Genomic DNA, 20,079 nt, shown 5'->3' on the forward strand with positions numbered 1-20,079 from the left:
CAGTCCTCATTGGCAGCACAAAGGTGTGTTTGCAGGCACATTTTGCAGGCGCAACCTTTGTGGTTACCATTTGGAAAATTTGGCCCATACATTGTTGACTATAAATGAACAATGCATTACATGTTGTTTCATGAAGTAGCTACCTACAGGATCATTTATCTTGTTTTCCAGTCCCCTTGTTCCTTTGTTTGCATGATGTGGCTGATGGTGATGTTGAATGGTGTGTACTCTATTCATTAAGGAAGCATGAGTTTGGTGAACCCTGTAAATATCACTCTGATTTTCCAAGTAGAGCAATACAGTGATCTAATGATCCAAATCAAACTTGACTAACAGAGAAACCTACTTTAATAAGTGCAATAATTAAACAAACAAAAAATTCTCTGATGCCTGAATCAGCACTCTAGTAGACATATAGGGAACATTCAGTTGCATGCGTTAAGATTATTTCTGAGATATGTGTAAAAGTACAAATGCTCCTGCTGCATAATAATAATAGTGATAATTCTTAGCACTTATGTAGCGCTTTATGTGTTCAAAGCGCTTTACAAACACATAAATGGATTTTATTTTCTGGACAAGCACTAGTGAGGGAAAAAAGTGTATATAAAATCAAACATTTTTCAACACAAATGAAACACTTTAAATCATATTTTGCATAATATTATAGACATAATTTGAGCAAAACTGTAGAATTACATCAAGCTCAAAAACTCTGAGTAATTAAACCACGGAAGCCTAAGTAGCTAAGTATTGCCTGACTGTTCTAATTTCTGATTTGTAAAAGTTTTCTTTCTTTACAGAGGGCTGAGGATTAGGGTATAACTGATTTACTTGTGTGGCAAAAATAAGCTTTCACTATGTTTTCTTCCTGTTAGCACAGCAAAGCCAACACACCTGTAAGAGTTGGAGCCTATTCTCATTGAAGTCAATGGCAAACCTCCCATTGGCATCAATGAGAAAGAATCATCTCCTGAGTGAGCGTGTTGGAGCGAAATTCCAATTGCAGATCCAAATTCGTCCCTGAGTTCCAACTTCATTGAAAGCAACAGGTCTGAACTGTAGGTTGATTTTGGCCTACAAAAGTCTTTACTCTGGTGAAAATGCATGAGGCCAAAAGAATACAGATTAATGTTCAGATCCCAGGCTGAGTTTGCAGAGCTGGCAGTTGGAAAAAACTATTTCATTGTTTGTAAAACGAGCACAATTGAACTAGAAATCATCAAATCAGTATAAATATGGAGCCTCACATTTAAAGCTGATTGGAAAACAGATTTTCTGTCCCCTGAAAAATGTTGGAGATTTTGAACAAAGGAATCGGGATAAAAAGCCAAAAATCTGAAATTTTTGGCAAAATGTGGGTTAATTGAAATGTCTTGTTTGGATAAAGGCATTTGAAATGAAAAATTGAAACTCTCTATTCAAAAAGTGCCGAAAAGGGGGATCTTTCAACATTTTAAAAATGGTTTTTCCAATTTTTTTCCTAAGCGAAATGTTATCAAAATAGATAGGACTTCACACACAAAAATGTCCTTTGTTGAAACAGCATTTTCCATAAAAAAAAACTGTTTAAAGCAAAAAAAATTGTTCAGTAATGCCAACCAGGCCATTTTACAATTGGTTTTCAGTGCAGAACCACGTTTAATCTCTTGAATAAATAAATACTCCACTATGACCCCCTTCTATAGTGCTTCAGAATCCTGATGCCAGGATACTTTTAATAGCGTATTTGAGAAACGGGGCTGCCGGGCTACTCATATAAAGACCCACATCTGCAAGGTAATGAGCTCCCCATCTCCCATTCACTTCAGCGTGAGCAGAGAGTGCTCTGTACCTTTGAGGACTGGAAAGAGGTAGATTGTATTTTTCTTGTCTTTTCTAAAACTATCCCAAAATCCTTACCGTCTGGGAGTTCAGAGCAGGGAGCAGAGCATTTGTCTATATAATTCTGACCGACTGGCCCTGGCCCTTTACCTGCATCTATGCAGAGCACACTGACTTTAGTAGGGGGTGAAGGGTCTGTAGAAGCTCACCCAATGGGAGGATTAGGAGCCTGGATTTCCACATAGAATCATAGACTATCAGGGTTGGAAGAGACCTCAGGAGGTCATCTAGTCCAACCCCCTGCTCAAAGCAGGACCAATCCCAACTAAATCACATGCATGGAGATAACTTTGTTCTAGGTAGTTTTGACATTTATTTTTTGATGCAAGTAACAAACGAGATCTCTAATTTCCAGATTGTTTTAATCTTCCATGTGGATCAGAATGTATCACAATCAAGTACAAGTCGTCCAGCAGACTATCGTAGGGCATTTAATAATAGATGAAACAGTCTGAATTAGTTCTAGGAGAAAAACTAGTGAGCTCTTTTAATCAAAGAATATTTTGTTGACAGAACAGATGCAAAGGCAGAACACACAACAGCTCGGAGACCCCTAAGGCACGGCGAATCAAATCACTAGCCGTGGTGTATGTTCAGCAATAAAGATCAATGGTCTTGTGTACTGCAGTGGGACAGTATATTGCAGGCTAGATTGCATACTCAGGAAGGGCTCGGTGAGTATGTGGTCAATATATCTGCCAATTATTGGTGGACCTTCTGATACAACCTAGGGAGGGGTTAGAGACTTAAGCTATATCTACACGGCAACCTCTCTTCCCGCCACCCTCCAGAGCAGCGAGCCTGAGGGCCTGGATCTACAGACTCAGGCTCACAGGGCTCATGCTACAGTGCTAGAAATAGCCATGTTGACATTCAGGCTGGAGCTGGAGCTTGGGCTCCAAAGCCTGAGGATGGGGGAGGGTTTCAGAGCCTGAGCTCCAGCCCAGGCCCAGCTATTTTTAACACCTGAGTGCAAGCCCAAAACTGTAGACCCTGACTCTGAGACATGCTGCTGTGGGTTATTGTTTCCGTTTAGATGTACCTGTAGGCCACTAAGTGCCTCAGGCACAGATCCTCAAGGGCATTTAGGCACCTAACTCCCATTTAAATCTGTGGGTGTTCGGTGCCTATATGCATTGGCAGATCTGGGCGACTGGGCCTCAATCATGTTTGGAAATGGGATCTAGGTTTTTGCACCAGTATAACTATGTCGCAGATGGGTGTGATTTGCTATTAAAATAGTGCAAGTGTTAGCAGAGACGCAGTTGAACCGGGATAACGGAGTACGCTGGTATCGCTTATTCCCCATCTTATACAGAAGCACATTGATACTGGTATAACTGTGTCCCTACAAGGGGGTTGTACTGCTTTACCTACATGGGGATAGTTAAAACGGCACCACGTTGGTCTGTTAGACAAAGCCTTAGGCTCCTAAGTCATTCGTGGATCGGTTTGGAAAGTTTGACCTTAAATCTGTGGCATGGTATCCTGGTGGCCTACTCCCTTCTCACAGTTTTCTTTAAAATTCTAGGCCCTTTTCAGCTTTTTTCCAGGGAGTTATATGACCTCACAGGGTATGTCTACAATTCAATAAAAACCTGTGGTATGGCTGCAGCTAGTCTGGGTCAGCTGACTCAGGGTCCCGGAGCTTGAGCTGTGAGACTACAAAATTACAAGTGTAGACATTCGGGCTGGACCCTGGCTGCTGAGATCCTGCAAGAGGGAGGGTCTCTTATCCCAAGCCCGAGCGTCTACACTGCAGTTTTATAGCCCCACAGCCTGAGCCCTGGTGAGCCTGTCAGCTGTCCCGGGCTGTGAGATTTGGTGCCGGGGGTGGGGCAATTTAATATAGTGTAGACGTACCTACAGAGGCCCCTTGCTGTATGTGTTTGTGGTGTGTAACAGTCAACTGGTTCCCTGCCAGGAGGATCTTTTAAATTTGGGTGCCTGCATGAACCCCTCTAAGCTTAATTACCAGCTTAGATTTGATCTCGCTGCCACCAGCCAAAAATTCCAGGGTTTTGGCTCCCTCTGGTCTCCCCAAACCCTTCCCTGGGGAACCCCAAGACTCAGAGCCTAGTCTTACCAACAAAGGGAATAACCCCACTCCTTCCCCCTCTCTCTCCCACCAGGAATTTCCTCTGGGTAACTGGGATTACTGATGTAACTCTTTACATCACAAATACCAAAGAAGCACGTTCTCTTCTTTACACAAAGAGACAACCACAAATACAAGGAACAGAATATGATTTCTTCTCTCTCCCCCTCCCACCAATTCCTGGTGCTGCAGAGCTTTACCCTATAGATCTACAACACAAAGAAATTCCCTCCCCTTCGTTCCTTAGCCTACCAGAGAGAAAAAACTCAAACAACGTTTTAAAAAGAAAGGCTTTATATAAAAAGAGAAGAAAAAACACACATTGAAACATGATCTCTGCATCAAGTTGACAAACACAGGGCTATCTTAAAAGAAAATAATACTCAGCTTCTTATTCGAATACAGATACAATTTAAACATTCCAGCCAAACTAACACATGTAAATACAACAAAAAAAACAACAGCCTATTATGTTTTCTACCTTTGTCAACTTACAACTCTTGAACTCGAAGATTAGAAGCTTGAACATAAAGAAAAAAGATCCCTCTCATAGCTGAGAGCCAGACAAGACACAGACCAACATTCCTCCCTGAGCTTTGAAAAATCCGGTTTCCTGATTGGTCCTCTGGTCAGGTGTTTGGTTCTCTTTGTTAACCCTTTACAGGTGAAAGAAACATTAACCCTTAGCTATCTATTTATGACATATACCTACAGAGGCCCCTTGCTGTATGTGTTTGTGGTGTGTAACAGTCAACCAGTTCCCTGCCAGGAGGATCTTTTAAATTGAATTAGATATATACAGCACGTGATGATGGCACAGAAAAAAAAAATGGAAAGATGACAGGCTATGGAGAGGTGTGGGGTACAGACTCTTGAGATTTAGGGGTGTTGCTTGGTTTTATCACCTATATGTGGGAAGCATGGTGGATTGAACACCGTCCTGGGGCTCGAGAGGCCTGGGGTCTAGTCCAGCTCTGCTGCTCAGAAGATATTCAGATTCCAAGGCCAGAAGGGACCATTGAGATCACCTCCTCTGATCTCCTGTATGACACAGACTAGAGAACTCCCCCAAAATAATTTCTAGAGTAGATCTTCTAGAAAAACATCCAAAACCTAAAGAACTCGAGATGTGGTGAGTTTTAAGCTTTTATAATTCTGAACGTAGGCACCACTTTCCTCTCTCCCTGGGGGGTGCTCAACCCCCCCATGTCCCAGACCTACCCCCACTCCACCCCTTCTTCCAAACCCCCACCCCTACCTCTTCCCACCCCTTCTCCACCCCCATCCTTATCTCCACTCCATCCCTTCCTCCAAGGCCCCACCCCGCCCTGCCCTGTCTTTTCCTGCCCCTGCTCCACTTCTTCCCTCCCCCAAGCGCACCCTATCCCTGCTCCTCCTCCTCCCTTCCAGAGCCCTCTGCGCACTGCAGAACAGCTGTTCTACGGTGTCCAGGAGGCGCTGGGAGTGGGTGGGAGGAGTTGATCAGCAGGGCCACTGCTGGGCAGGAGGCACTGGGGAGAGAGGCTGCCAGTGGGTGCTAAGCACCCACTAATTTTTTTCTGTAGGTGCCTCAGGGCTGGAGCACCCACGGAATTGGTGCCTCTGATTCTGAACTGTTATCTGTATGTTTACACTGCAATCTGTTCATGTTGTTATTTAGAATTGATTGTACAGCAGTGTACAGTTGGTGTGTGTGGTACTTAACGGACCATTAAAAGGGTCCCTGCGTCGATGAGCTTGCGTTCTAATTCAGACACAATACAACAAAAGGGTTGCAGGTGAGGTTATAGTGAGCAATTATATGTTGCTTCTAAAAGAGGATTTTTTTTTCTTTCACTATGTTGTGTAATAAATGCTCAGACCTAGTAACTTGCATCTGTTCTGTCAAGAAATGAAATTTCAGTGAGTAAATTTTATCTAAAATCTGAAATTAGAAGTACAGGTTTTGTAAATAAACGATGGCACAAAATGATGCAAGAAGTAGTGGCAACTCAGTCAAGACATTAAAGAACACCCAAACCTAATTCCAATACTTGTAAGCCATCTACACCTGTAAACACACTCTTGTCAGATCATGCCTCAAGTGTAATTCCCAAGGTGGATTATGAAATTGTTGGGTGTTTTCCTGTTATTAACAATATATTTTTCTTACTATCTTGTTCAGAAGCTTTATACAGAGAGTCCAAAATCTGAAATGTAAAGAATGGTGAAAGAAGTTGTCTTTTTATACAGCACCTGTTTGTTATTTTTGTAAAGAAGATGTTTTTAATGTGCAGTATTTTTGCAGAGACATGCTTTACACTGTAATTATTTTTGGGGAGGGGGAATGATTTATGTGTCTAATGTTTTAAATAGATTTTGTCAAGACTGACAGACATCCCACTATTAATCTGTTCCACCCTTTTAAAGTAAACTGCAGCACTGGCGAATGGGGGAGCGTCACAGATGGCTTATATTTAGAACAAACATTTAAAAACTCTAAAGTAAAATTTTCAAATGCACCCAAATGACACAGGAGCCTAACTGCAACTAACGTTTGATAAGATTTATGCTCCTACATGCATGACACTTTCAAAAATGGGATGTAAACTCCTAAATCACCGAGGCATATTTGAAATTCCCCTCCCACCCCCCAGATCTTAAAATTTTTGCAGTCTTCTGTCAGAATCCTGTAGCCAGAGGATGGATTTTCACAAAAAGGCTACTCTGAGTGATGATGGAGCAACTTGGGGGTCTCTCAAACTCGGCTGTTCTGAGATAAAACACACATTGACTTCACTGGGAGCTTTGCCTGAGGACTGCAGGATGACTTTACTTAAGCTACTCATAATTTAAACCTCATTACATTTCATCACAGCATATGGATAAGTATATGTGAAAAATATCATGAATAGGCAGTAGCTGGGGTTGGCAGTTGCTTGAGGGAGTGTGCCACACAGAACATCCTGAATGCTTAGCTGTCTGCTTGCAGTTTACATACTGCGCTGAGGTATCTGATGCCTATTGCCGGAGTGAAGTGTGTTTCGGTGCAGATACATATCAATCATAGACTCATAGACTCATAGGTCAGAAGGGACCAATATGATCATCTAGTCTGACCTCCTGCACAAGGCAGGCCACAGAACCCTACCCATCCACTTTTATAACAACCCCTAACCCATGACTGAGTTATTTATTGAAGTTCTTCAAAATTGTGGTCTTGAAGACCTCCGCCTGCAGAGAATCCACCAGCCAAGCGACCCATGCCCCACGCTGCCGAGGAAGGCGAAAATACTCCAGGCCTGCCAATACGCCCTGGAGGAAAATTCCTTTCCGAACCCCAATTATTGGCGATCCAAGCTAAAACCCTGGAGCATGTGGGCAAGTACTCACAGCAGCACCCAGGAAAGTTCTCGTGCAGTAACTTCTGATCCCATCCCATCAACATCCCTGCACAGACCATTGAGCAGACTTGATCTGCTTGATTAATCCAGATCAATTGCCCCAATTAAACTTATTCCCATCATATCATCCCCTCCATATTACTTGTTCAGCTTAGTCTTAAAGCAATAAGTCTATTTGCCCCCGACTACTTCCCTCGGTAAGGCTGTTCCAGACTTCACTCCGCCTAATATGGTTAGAACCTTCGTCTGAATTTCAGTCTAACTTGCCTAATATCCAGCTTTGTACCCATTTGGTCTTGTTCGCCTACATTAGTACTAAGCTTAAATATATTCCTCTCCTTCCTACGTTAATCCCCCTGATTAATATTTATATAGAGCAAGCATATCCCCCCGGAGCCTTCTTTTTGGCCAGGCTAAACAATCAAGTCTTTGAGTCTCCCTTCAAGCAGCGCTCTCTCTCATCTCGCGCATCATCCTTACTAGCCCGTCTCTCGCACACAATGAATATACAGAATATATAGAATTTCATCCTTTTAAACATGGAACCAGATACTGCACATCAATATCCAGGTGGGTCTCGACCAGCGCTCTTATGATAACGGTTACTAACACCTCCTTATCCTTGCTGAAATACCTCGCCTGATGTCCTAAACCGCATTTGCTTTTTAACGGGCCATTATCACCATTGGCAGCGTCATAGGTCATCCTGCTCATCAACCAATACCGCCAAGGTCCTGTCTTCTCCTCTGTCGTCCAACTGATGTCGTCGCCCTAACGTATATCTTCAATAATTCATTATTATTATCCCTAAGTGCTGACCTTGCACTTTTACACTGATTATATTTCATTTTCCTATTACTATTACTCAGTGTATCAAAGTGGTCAGGATCTTCCTGAATAGTATCCCAGTCTTCTCCGTGTTAGCAATACCCCCAGTGTCGTGTCATCCCGCAAAACTTATTAGCACATTCCCACTCTTTGTGCCAGGTCTAGTAATAAAAAGGATTAAATAAGATCTGGTTCCCAAACCAGGTCCTTGAGGGGACCTTCCACTCAGTAACTTCCTTCCTGCCTGACAGTTCACCTCAGTACGACCCGCTGAGGTCCCCTAGCAGTTCCTTTCCACTACAACTTTTATATTCATCCCCATCTTTTCCAATTTAATAACAGTTCCCTGCGGACCATGTCAAACGCTTACTGAAATCGAGGTAATTAGATCTACCGCATTTCTTGTCTAAGTATCCGTCACCTTCTCAAGAAGGAGATCAGGTTGTTTGGCACGTCTACCTTTAGAATCCATGTTGCCAATCGTCCCAATTGCCATTGACCTCAAGTCCTAACTCCTTCTCCCTTAAAATTTTTTCCAAGACCTTACATACTACAGACGTCAAGCTACAGGCCCTAGTTACCCGGATCACGTTTTTCCTTCTTAAAAATAGCACAACGTTAGCAATTCTCCAGTCATACGGACACCCGAGTTTACCGATTGCTTAAAATTCTCGCTAACGGGCTTGCAATTTCATGCGCCGTTCCTAATATCCTCGGGTGGAGATTGTCCGAGACCTCCGATTTTTTGCCCATTAAGCTGTTCAAGTTTGGCTCTACCTTAGATGCGTAATATCCACTTTCCATATCCTCATTCCCGTTTATCATCCCTCCATCACCCCTAAACTCCTCACTACGTCTTATTAAAGACCGAGGCAAAGTCTTATTTAATATTGCGCCATGCCCAGGTTATCCTTAACCTCCATCCATCTCAGTGTATAGCGGCCCCATCTTCTTTCTTTGTTTCTTCTTATTTATGTGGCTGATAACCTTTTACTATTGGTTTTGGATTCCCTTTGCAAGGTCCGTTCTACGTGGCTTTAGCCTTCCTCACTTTTCCCTACATGTTCTGACCTCACTAAGGTAGCTTCCCTTGCTAATCCCGCTTTTCCATCCTGTAAGCTTTTGCTTTTTCCTAATCCCCTCTCTGGATGCTTGCTCATCCAGCTTGGCCTCAACCTCCTCATGGTTTTTCCCTTTCTTGGATGCAGGCTTCGACAGTTTCCGCAGCTGCGACTTAAGTAATTCCAGGCTCTCCGCATTTAAATCCACAAGTTCTCTGTCCAATCCACTTCCTAACTAATTCCTTAACTCTTAATTAGCCCTTGAGAAATCGAAACCCTATCCCAGATCTACCTTTGTTTATCCTTCCATCTGTTTGAACTGAATCAGCTCATGATCACTCGAACCAAGGTTGTCCCCTACCACCATTTCTTCTACGAGGTCCTCACTGCTCACCTCAAACCAAATCTAAAATGGCTCCCCTCTCATAGGTACTTCAGCTACTGATGAAGAAATCCATCCGCTATCACATCCAGAAAAATCTGACCCTATTATTCTTGCAAGCAGTTGCCTCCAGTCTATATCTGGGAGTTGAACGTCTCCCATGATCACGCATTTCCCCTTAGTGTTTACTTCATTAAAGACATTAAAGAGGTCTCTATCCATATCCAAATCAGATCCCGGCAGTCTGTAGCACACCCCAAGCACTATCTCAGGGGATGCTCTAGTAGCTTTTTTACCCAGCATGATTTTTGCCCAGACAGACTCCCAGACACCAGAGGAGGTTGGCATCTTCTAAAACTGCTGTATATAAATAAATTAAGCCTTCTAGTAGGCATTGGCTAAAGCCTGGACTTGACACCAGACTTCAAAGAAAAGCATCAAACACTTACAGTAAATATATAAACTTATTACATGTATGTTCTGAAAGTGACAGTTTCATTTATACCCATCACCACCCACAGAAAAGGGCAACTGACAAATATCCAGGTCATTTGAGTGGGATTTTCAAATATACAGATTCCTGGTGTGCATGATGACTGAAATTGTCCCTGGCTATTGGAGAGTTGTGTGGATAATTAAATATAGGTCCTTCTCTATAGCCTCTGGGTTCTTATATTGTACCCGTCCCTGTGGTATCAGACTGCTTATTTAATTGGCCATTCGCCCGCACAAATACTCAAACTGCATGTGCAAATAAATTTTGCACTTGCCTGTGCTTTTTTGCACATGCAGTCATGGCACACACATTTTTGAAAAAAAGAAATCAGACTCTTTGCTTCTCTAGATGGATGTTACAGGCATGCGTACAAAGTTTTACTCTCTGCTGTAGTTGGTTTAAATGACCATAGAATTGCCAAATCAAAATAGTCTGGGATTATGTGAGCCTGTGTCTATGGAACCTCCCACAATTACACACACAATGGTTCCCAAAACAGCATTTGAGTGAAAGGCTGCTGGTCCCCAGTGTTGCATCATGAATAACAGTGCAAATCAATCCCCAGCATTAATGAAGGTTTTGTTCAATAACCCATTTCAGGATCAAGTCCTGCAAACCTTACTCTCCTTAATAATCATCAGGCCTTTAGGAATAACCCAGACTTAAATTTTTGGTTACTCCAGTTATCTAGTATGCTAACTGGGACTTCAGTGAGACACTCTGCCAGAGCTCATTCTATCCTATACAAGACAGAGTCATTCCATTTGTTGTCCTCCATCAGTTGCACTTTAAGTGAACTTTACCATAGCCCTCACTCTGAACTCATGCTGTCTGCTGCTTGAAAAGTTCCTCTTCATTTCCTCTGGCAAACCCTGGGGCTTTGCTCCAGTCAATATTTCTGTTGCTGTTAGGCCAGGGCACTGAGTCTCTCTCCTGTTCAGGGGCCTGGTTTCAGCTGAATTTTCTGAGTCATCATGCTGGCTTTCTGCGTTACTAATTTGTATGCCCAGAAAGGAGAGCATATTTGGTGGGGTCCACTTTTCTAAGTCCTTGCTTAAGAAGGAACAAAGATATTGAAGCATCAGAGGGGTAGCCGGGTTACTCTGTATCCACAAAAACAATGAGGAGTCTGGTGGCACTTTAAAGACTAACAGATTTATTTGGGCATAAGACTTTGTGAGTAAAAACCACTTCTCTGTTAGTCTTTAAGGTGCCACTGGATTCCAAAGATATTCATGACTCACTACTATCTGATTCAGCACAGTGGAGAGGTACCAGGTGCTTTTTGTTTGAAGATCAAGCACTTCAGTTATGCTCAACAACTAGATATGTTATTCTCAGGATTCCTGGGCTGTCCAATTAATCTGAGGCTTCATCTGATTTTGTATTTCTGGTTTCTTGTCCAAAATCTGAACGAAAATGTTTCTTTAAAAAAAAAATCCATACTCTTCTTCCTAATTAGTCGTCAGTTGTCCCTGCAGAACTAATTACCACCTTCTGCAATTATATCATCAAGTGTTGCTTAGCCACAAATTCTTATTTTTTGCATAATTATGAGTCTCCGTATTATAAACATGCAGGCAGCCAGCTGTACATCTGAATACAGAGAAGACATAGGGGCATATAGTGCATGCATACAGGAGATATGTATGTTCAGGATATTTTGAACCAAACAACAGAGAGTAAAAGCTTGCATGCTGGATGTCTAAGAATCCCATGCCTGCATGTGGAGTTTATGTGTCAAAATTCTGTTAGCATTGGCAGGGTCATGTGCCAAATTTCTCTTCACATCAATAGGATAATTAGACCCTTGACAAGCTTCCTAAACTTTGCACAACTTTTCATTCTGTTATGCATGAAAAAACCTTACTCAGCTACCTTAGTAGCTGCACCTCACTGCACTTGTGCATACATACACTAACACATGTATTGTGCTAATATTTGCATTTCTTGAAGAACAGATTTACAACAAAACATAGCACAAAAACCAGAATATTTTCCTTTTTTAAAAACAAAACAAAACTGTTACCTTTGTTCCTTGCTTGGATTTCAAAATGAAATCCTGTAGAACTAGCAGGCTTGGCACATAATGTACTATTGGCGTCAGCAATGGGGGAATTATCTCTTTTCCTATGTATGCTGGAAATAACCTGTGTGTTGCTTGCAACTATAGTTACTGCAGATTTTATAATAATCTGCATAAATTCCAACCATTGTGTGATCTAACAAAGCAGCATCTAAACTTGTGCTGGTAATTTTGAGTTTGTATGTTTTTGGCTATGGATTTGCATGTGTAAACAGCATTTCGCACAGGCAGCTCAGACTTCTAACTAACTGGTTTGCCTTCATAACGTAGGGTCTGATCCAAAACCCACTGAAGTCAATAGGAGTCTTTACATTAATTTGTATGGCCTTTAGAGCAGTTGTTTACAGATGGAGCCAAGGCACAGTATTGTGATCTGGATCAGAACTTCCTCAAAGCCGGGGTTGCTTGGATCCTGGGTTTTAGTTCATCCCCCATCTTTAATGTGAATAAATCCAAGATATTACATCCAAAAAACAGTGTGTGTGAAATGCAGGCAGAAATTTAGAGGTTGCTTTTGACAATTGGGACAGTGAATAAAATTATCATAAAATCAGCTCAACACAGCAGTGAAAGGATATTTTTTTTAATGAGGAAGGTCTTTGATCCATTGGCTTATTCTTGGTGTCTAACCTGCCAGTAATCACCACCAAAATAATTGTTAAAAATTCACTGCTGCCTAGAATACTCTTCTAAAGGGGCAAGTCTCGCAATTTTTTATGAAAATCTCCTGGGAACAAGCATATTTAAAAATAACAAGGAGGATAAAACTACTTCTGCCAGAAAGCACATAAATAACATAGATAGAAGGCACTAGCTACATTTCAGCCTGGACTCCTGCATCACAGGGAGATGCAACCCAAAGCAAGGCAGCTGCTGATACTGCTGCAGCACTTGCGGGTTTGCAGAGCTTTGCCTCCATCCAGCATCCTTCTCATTTGACATGACCCTTGGCTGCATGATCTAAAAGACCCAGTTCTGTCAGCCAGTGCTGTAGCAATCTCATCAGCCTCTTTACGTGATCCAGCCACCACTAGAGAGGGACAGAGTGCTGCACTGACTGGGTATGGATTACATGGCACTTGGCAGAATCTAGCCCCAGGACTATGATTCAAGGCATGAAATCCTGCCTCCGTCGGAGCCAATGGGTTTTTTTTTTTTGCCATTAACTTGAAAGGAGTCAGGATGTCACCCACGTCCTTTTAAAAACAGCAAAGCTTATGAAGGGTTGGGCTCCACAAGGCACTTCACTGTAAATATTTGGAATGCCAAGAAGAAAACTCCCTTCATGGGGTGTGCGTGGCCTGATGACTGTCACGTGGAGAAACAACAGCGGAGCATGTGATCTGCTTGGTTTGGTGGGGATGTTCTTATATTTGCAGCTATGTGCGTTTCACTTCCTGACAGTGTAGTTATGGCCTCACTGTGTTGCATTTTCATGCAGGTTGTAGACTGAGGGGCAGGGGGATATTTCTCTAATATCTGTATATCTTCATAATAAAAATAACGTGGTTCTAGTTTTTTCTAAAAGCCCCATTCCCCTATAACGACAGAGTAAACCTAACTTGAGCCTGGATCCACTACAAGGTTGACATTTGCCAATTAAAAACCCTACCCTGCTCCACCCCAGACAGCTAACAGTGTGGGCTAAGCACAAATGCTAGCTGAAACCTACTCTCTCCCTAGCTTTGATCTGAGGGGGGTTGAGCGTGCAGCTTCACATCCAAGATGCATGTTTTTTCCATGGGTCCTATAGCAGGTGGTGTCTGGCAGCAGTCAGCTGCGTGCCATAAGCCTGCTGCTTACTGATTTATTATTGGGTTGTGACCCCATCACTCTGCCGAGTCTAGCACTTCATAAACCCAATCCTCCTTTTCCTGTTTTATAATCCATTGTTCTGCTTGAAAATTCCAAGGCGTTACAATATACCAGTGCATTGGAATATGTGTATATTCCGACAAGATGTTAAAATCCTGTCTTGTAAAACCATCATATAGATGTTGGGCAGTACCAGAATTATTTTTTTCCCATAAGCACTCTGAAAAATGTAATTATAGCATAAATATTGATGCTAAAAGTGTGCAAGTCTCAGCCATCAGCTTCAAAGAACAGAAAAGTGTGAAACGTGGGGAAACTATTTTTTTCACTGCCTGTAGAATATTTTCTTTTACTCCTAGTTGCTGCTCTTTGTACACCTTCCTAATACGCTTATGGATAATGGCATTAATGTTACTGTTGATATTTTTTAACATCCTAAAATATCTTTTTGCTGTTGTTAATATATTAGGGATTTGGGGATTTTAAATGCCTCTGCCTTTCAGGATTATTTCTACAAAAGCAATTTAAACCTGTATTTTGACAGAGGGAAGCTTGTACAAAACTAGTGGAAAAGAAGAATTTCAAACTAAACAGCTATAATAAAAATGCACTTCTGCTACCATACCCGAAATCTGCAAAATGATCTTGAATTGTGTCAGGCAAAGACTATATTTCTGCAGAGAAAACTGTACGTCAACTCGTATTATAGAAATAACCGATGCACCCTTGACCTATCACATGACTGTTGACAGGCAGTATGTGGGAATGCTTTAACTAACTGTGACAAATGTATCAATTTATGAAGTGACAATGTGTGATCAAAATAGGATCACTTACAGCAAGTTTCTGGTTTGCTAAAATTCAACAACAGGGAAATGAGTGTCACTTTAGAAGCATTAGTAGGCATATGTTTCTAACCCAAAAGGATTATCAGTTTCAGCACAATAAACTGTACTTCATCAGGGAGGATCAACTTTGGGGTTTTTTTCACACATCTTTATTTAAATATGGATTCTTTTTAATTGATACAGAATAAAAAGTGCATTTTATTGAACTTGTATGGCTGTCTAGTTTCCTCTGTTGGGTCTTTAACCACTTCTGTTTACATATTAGATGAATCTGGCCAAAGCAGAAACACTGATTGTTGTGGCAAATGAGCAAAACATGCTACATTTTCAGAATTATTTCCTGAACATTTTTACTGCATTTTGTGAACTACAAAAACTATTGTTAGACTAGAGATTCGGTAAAGCACGGTGCCTCCCAAGAAATGCTGCTCACTTCTGGCCCCAGACACACTGAAATTAATAGAGTTCAGCTGGAAATATCTTTCCCATACCGGGACGGTTTTCAAGATTTCAAATTTTTTTCCTGTCACAAATCAGGATAAAAAGTCAAAATCCCCAAAACTTTTGCAAACTGATAAAAAAGATCATTTAAAAAATGGAGAGAGTCAATCAAAACAATTTGTTTTCATATTTTCAAAACATTTCATTTAGATTTCAACTTTTTAATTTTTAATATTTTTTACTATAAATTAACTGAGATTTCAAAACAAAAATTGATTTTGAACTGAAAACAAAACACGTAGTTTCAAAAATATCAAAATGAGACATTTCAATCGTTAAAAAATATCCAATTTTTTTTTAATTGGGTGATTTGTCGAAACCAACTGTTTCCCACGAATGGTTTCATTTTTGACGACTTGACATTTTCTCACAGAAAAACCTTTAGTTCGGAAATTCCCTACCAACTCCATACATTAACTGTTCAAACAACTAAACAAACTTTGGGCCTTATCCCACACTCACTGAGGTCTACAGAATTCTTTCTATTGACTTTGAGGGGATTTGCATCAGGTTCTATTGGCTAAATTCATTTTTTGCCAGAGAGTCCATGGAAATCCTTAGGTGGTCCCTGCATTTCTTGTGTTCTGGAAAAGCAGGATCTGTATTGACTCCAAATATGTCACTGCTGCCTTTTACTCAGTCATGTCTCAATCAGGAAAGATAAGGTTTATAAATCCTGCAGTAGTGCCATGGGAATCATGTTCCAAAGAGTTATTCTAACTTTGTAGCCTCTTACCTGGAATGACGCTATACCTGAAATGTTATCATCAGGACGCAAAGCTGTGTTTCCATCTATAGAACCAGAATCTCCTGAAAGGAAGTGTTTCCTATTTACCTTGAAAAATATCAATCTCTCTACATTTTTAGCACTCAGGTCCAACATCCTCAGCTGCACTGAAAATGCACTGGGGTTAAACTGAGAGGGAGGACAGCTGAAATACTTGACAATAGTCATGTTAAGGCAGGCCATAATTTTCATCTGAGAAAACCAGTGGCAGGAACTGCCCCTACTGCTTGTCTTGTATTGTAATTACAGGAGGCTTTTGCCAGTTAGGCCAGGTCTACACTGCGACTTTAAATCGGTTTAATGGCCGATATACCGATTTAACGCTGTATCCGTTCACACGACGTCGTCATTAATATCGAGTTAAACGGCTCCTTAAATCGATTTCGGAACTCCTCCCAAACGAGAGGAGTAGCGCTAAATTCGATAGTGATAACTCGGATTAGGGTTCGTGTGGACGGAAATCGACGTTATTGGCCTCCGGGCGGCATCCCAGAGTGCAGCACTGACCGCTCTGGACAGCAATCTGAACTCGGATGCAGCGGGCAGGTAAACAGGAAAAGCCCCGCGAACTTTTGGATTACATTTCCTGCTTGCCCAGCGTGGAGCTCTGATCAGCACGGCTGGCGATGCAGTTTGAAATCGAAAAAGAGCTCCAGCATAGACCGTACGGGAGATACTAGGTCTGATCGCTGTATGGGGAGACAAATCTGTTGTATCCAGCTCCGTTACAGAACACGAAATGCCAAAGCGTTTGAATAAAAAACTCCAGGATACACAGCGCTGTGTGACAAGCGTAACGGGAAGCCAGAGACTCAAATGGACGCTCATGAAGGGAGGGAGGGGGTACTGAGGACTCCAGCTATCCCACAGTCCACAGCAGTCTCTGAAAATTATTTGCATTCTTGGCTGAGCTCCCAATGTCTGTAGGTTCAAACACAGTGTCTGGCGTGGTTCAGGGAACAGCTCCTCAGTTTATTTCCCCCCACCACCACGTGAAAAAAAAAAGGGAAAGATTGCTGTGCTATGGCGTTTGCTCAATGCACTCCGCGAAAAAGGCGCCAAAGGGTTGTCTGCTGCCTTCACAAAGGGAGGGGTGAGGCTGTACCCAGCACCACCCGGGGCAGTGTTTTCTGCCCCATCAGGCACTGTGCTCTCAACACGGAAGTGGGAACTATGGGATAGCTGAGGAACAGCTACCCACAGTGCACCGCTCCTGAAATCGATGGTAGCTTTGGACCATGGACGCAAACAATCGATTTCGGGATCCCACTGTGGACGCGCTAAACCGATTTTATTAGATCTGTTTTGTAATATCGGTTTAAGCTAATTCGAAATAATCGTGCAGTGTAGACGTACCCTTAGGAAGCTAGCAGAGTTAAGGGAGTGGCCTTTTCTGCATGGCTTTATGACCATTCTAATTTTGTGCATCTCAGCTGCAAGAACCAGTTTAGATGGAGAGCGGCCAGGATGACTTGAAGAGAGACCAATACTGGGGCTTTATTTGTAGGGGCTGATTTGTGACGGGTGGATGGTACCATTTGATGTTTAGCCGTGCAGCTGTGAGTGGGGGAGTTCTGCTTATTTGTGAAGTTATTTATCGAACAAGTGCTCACCACACACACGGTCAGATCCTGCAGTGCCTGGTAGATGCAGCTCTCATTGACCTCACTGGAAATTGTGCCTCAGAAAGAGCTACAAGACCTGGGCAATAATGAATGTAAAGTTTCAGCTGGCATCCTGAACTCTGCCCCTTAACAGGCCATCACCCATATTTGCATGTGCACAGTGAGCAGGTGCCCTGTAGATGAACATGCAGACAAGAAAGGAGATGAGCATTTACTGCTCCATATCGACCAATGCCTGTTTATGTGCATCATGTACTGTGTGCTAGGTAATAACATGAATGGACTTGATGCTTGTAAAATTAAACTCACTGTTATTAAGAGAATTGTTTACAGAGATGCTGCAACTGCAGCCAGCATTCCAGCCACATGCACACAAACTGACTTCCTGGAGTCTCCTCCAATCTCTTCCCTCCTGCGTCCTGCGCTCATCCCTCAAATTCCATGCAGATTGATACATCTGCACAAATGAGAGACTTTATGTATGCGAATATATGCACTTGCAAACATTCATTTTAGAGGCTTATTGAAAGTTTGGACCGGAAGGTTCAGTGATTTTTCCAAGGCAAACTGAGTTGACTGGACCTTACTACAGTTTGATGTTTAATGGTGTTCTGGCTGTCATACATAGGGCATGGTGATGTGTTAGAAAGATGCAAGGCCTTATCTTATTTTTTTGGGGAGAGGGGCGGCCCACTGGTGTAGCTACCCAGTGTAAATGCACTGCACATGTGGAAGATGGATGGGGCTTGTATCAATGTAACTTATCACAGTACAAGACCAGTTTAACAATGATGTATTGTGTCTACATCATAGAGTTCCATCAGTATAATGGCACTGATGTACTTATGCTAGCACAAATTTCCTTAGGCTAGACAAGTCCTAAAAGTCAATGAAGAGTAAATGTTAAAGTATGCACAAATTCCATTTCCATTGCACCAACATTAACACCCAACAGGCTGCATTGAAGATTTACACTTCAAGGCTGATATTACTGTTTGTTTAGTAGCTAACAATAAACACTACGTTCGAGATAGCTCAGATAGGGAAACAACACAGAGACAAGATTGATTCTGATTGGTTCCTTCCTCTCATCAGACAATGCTTTGTCAGGGAACTTCCTATATCCATTTCTCTTGTAATTTGTCCACAATGGCAGCATTTAAAAGAGAATGAGGCTAAAACGATCATCATAAACTTTATATGGAATAAAGTAGCTAAGATGTAATGAGCAAACTCTGTTATGTTGGAAATTCTTATACCATTAAATTTGCTGCATGGACATAACACATCTGCTCATCTCACAGCACAAGTTGCACCAGCTGCTTCTAAATAATCGGAACATTTTGAGTGCATGTCTCAGAGGATTGATAAAGAAAGGTTATTTGACCATGCTGGCCTACAGTTCCTATATCATTTGTGGCCCTCTCAGATGATTCCACGATTTCCATATGGCCGCAGGGCCAGTCCTAGACCAAACAGCACCCAAGGCGAGGAGCTCTTTGGTGCCCCCTCTCCATTTGTTCAACTTTTGAATACCTTAGTTTTTATTGCATTTGTGCCCATTTCACGACTTTGATGCATGATGTGCATGCATGATTTATCCCTGACATATAAGACAATAAATTTGCACGCTAGGATCTGTAACTCTGTATTTAGTCATGCCATCTATGAGCAAATAAAAACATTTGTTTCCTCTAAGCTTATAGAAACTTTTTAATTTTAAGAATAACTGAAATGTACTAACATCAAGAAATTCAACTGGGCACCAACACTGGGTGGACCGTTGTCAAATAGTGTTACAGTTGGTGACAGCCTTAGAATGTTAACCCTAGTCCGTTAGTTCAAGAGGTCACTTTTCTCACCTTTACCCTCGTGAACTGAAGCACAGCGTCAGAGACATCCAAAGACTGGTGATCAGCCATTGCCGGTCAAAGATCTCTTTTAATGAGCCTGAGCTTCAGGAACCTCTGTAATTAGCTTCTGCTGCGCTGGACTTCAAAATGGAGCCACATTCTGGTCTAAAATTGCTCCCAGCTGGATCCTGAGAGGTCCCCACAGTCCCCAAGTCTATGGATATTGCAGATGCTCAGCGCCTCGAGATCATGTCCTCTATTAACATGAAGGTGAGTAAAAAATAACTGGATGCAATAATACCACCTTTTTAAAAATGCTACGGCAGTTATGTGCCAAGAGTTAACAAAAGTGTTTGTACAGTGCCTGGTGTAATGAGGCCCTGATCTTGCTTCGGACCTTTTGGCTGCTCTCCGGTATATGTAATCCTGTTA

Source organism: Chelonoidis abingdonii, chromosome 4 (genome assembly GCF_003597395.2).
Source record: "Chelonoidis abingdonii isolate Lonesome George chromosome 4, CheloAbing_2.0, whole genome shotgun sequence".
NCBI classification, from domain to species: domain Eukaryota; kingdom Metazoa; phylum Chordata; order Testudines; family Testudinidae; genus Chelonoidis; species Chelonoidis abingdonii.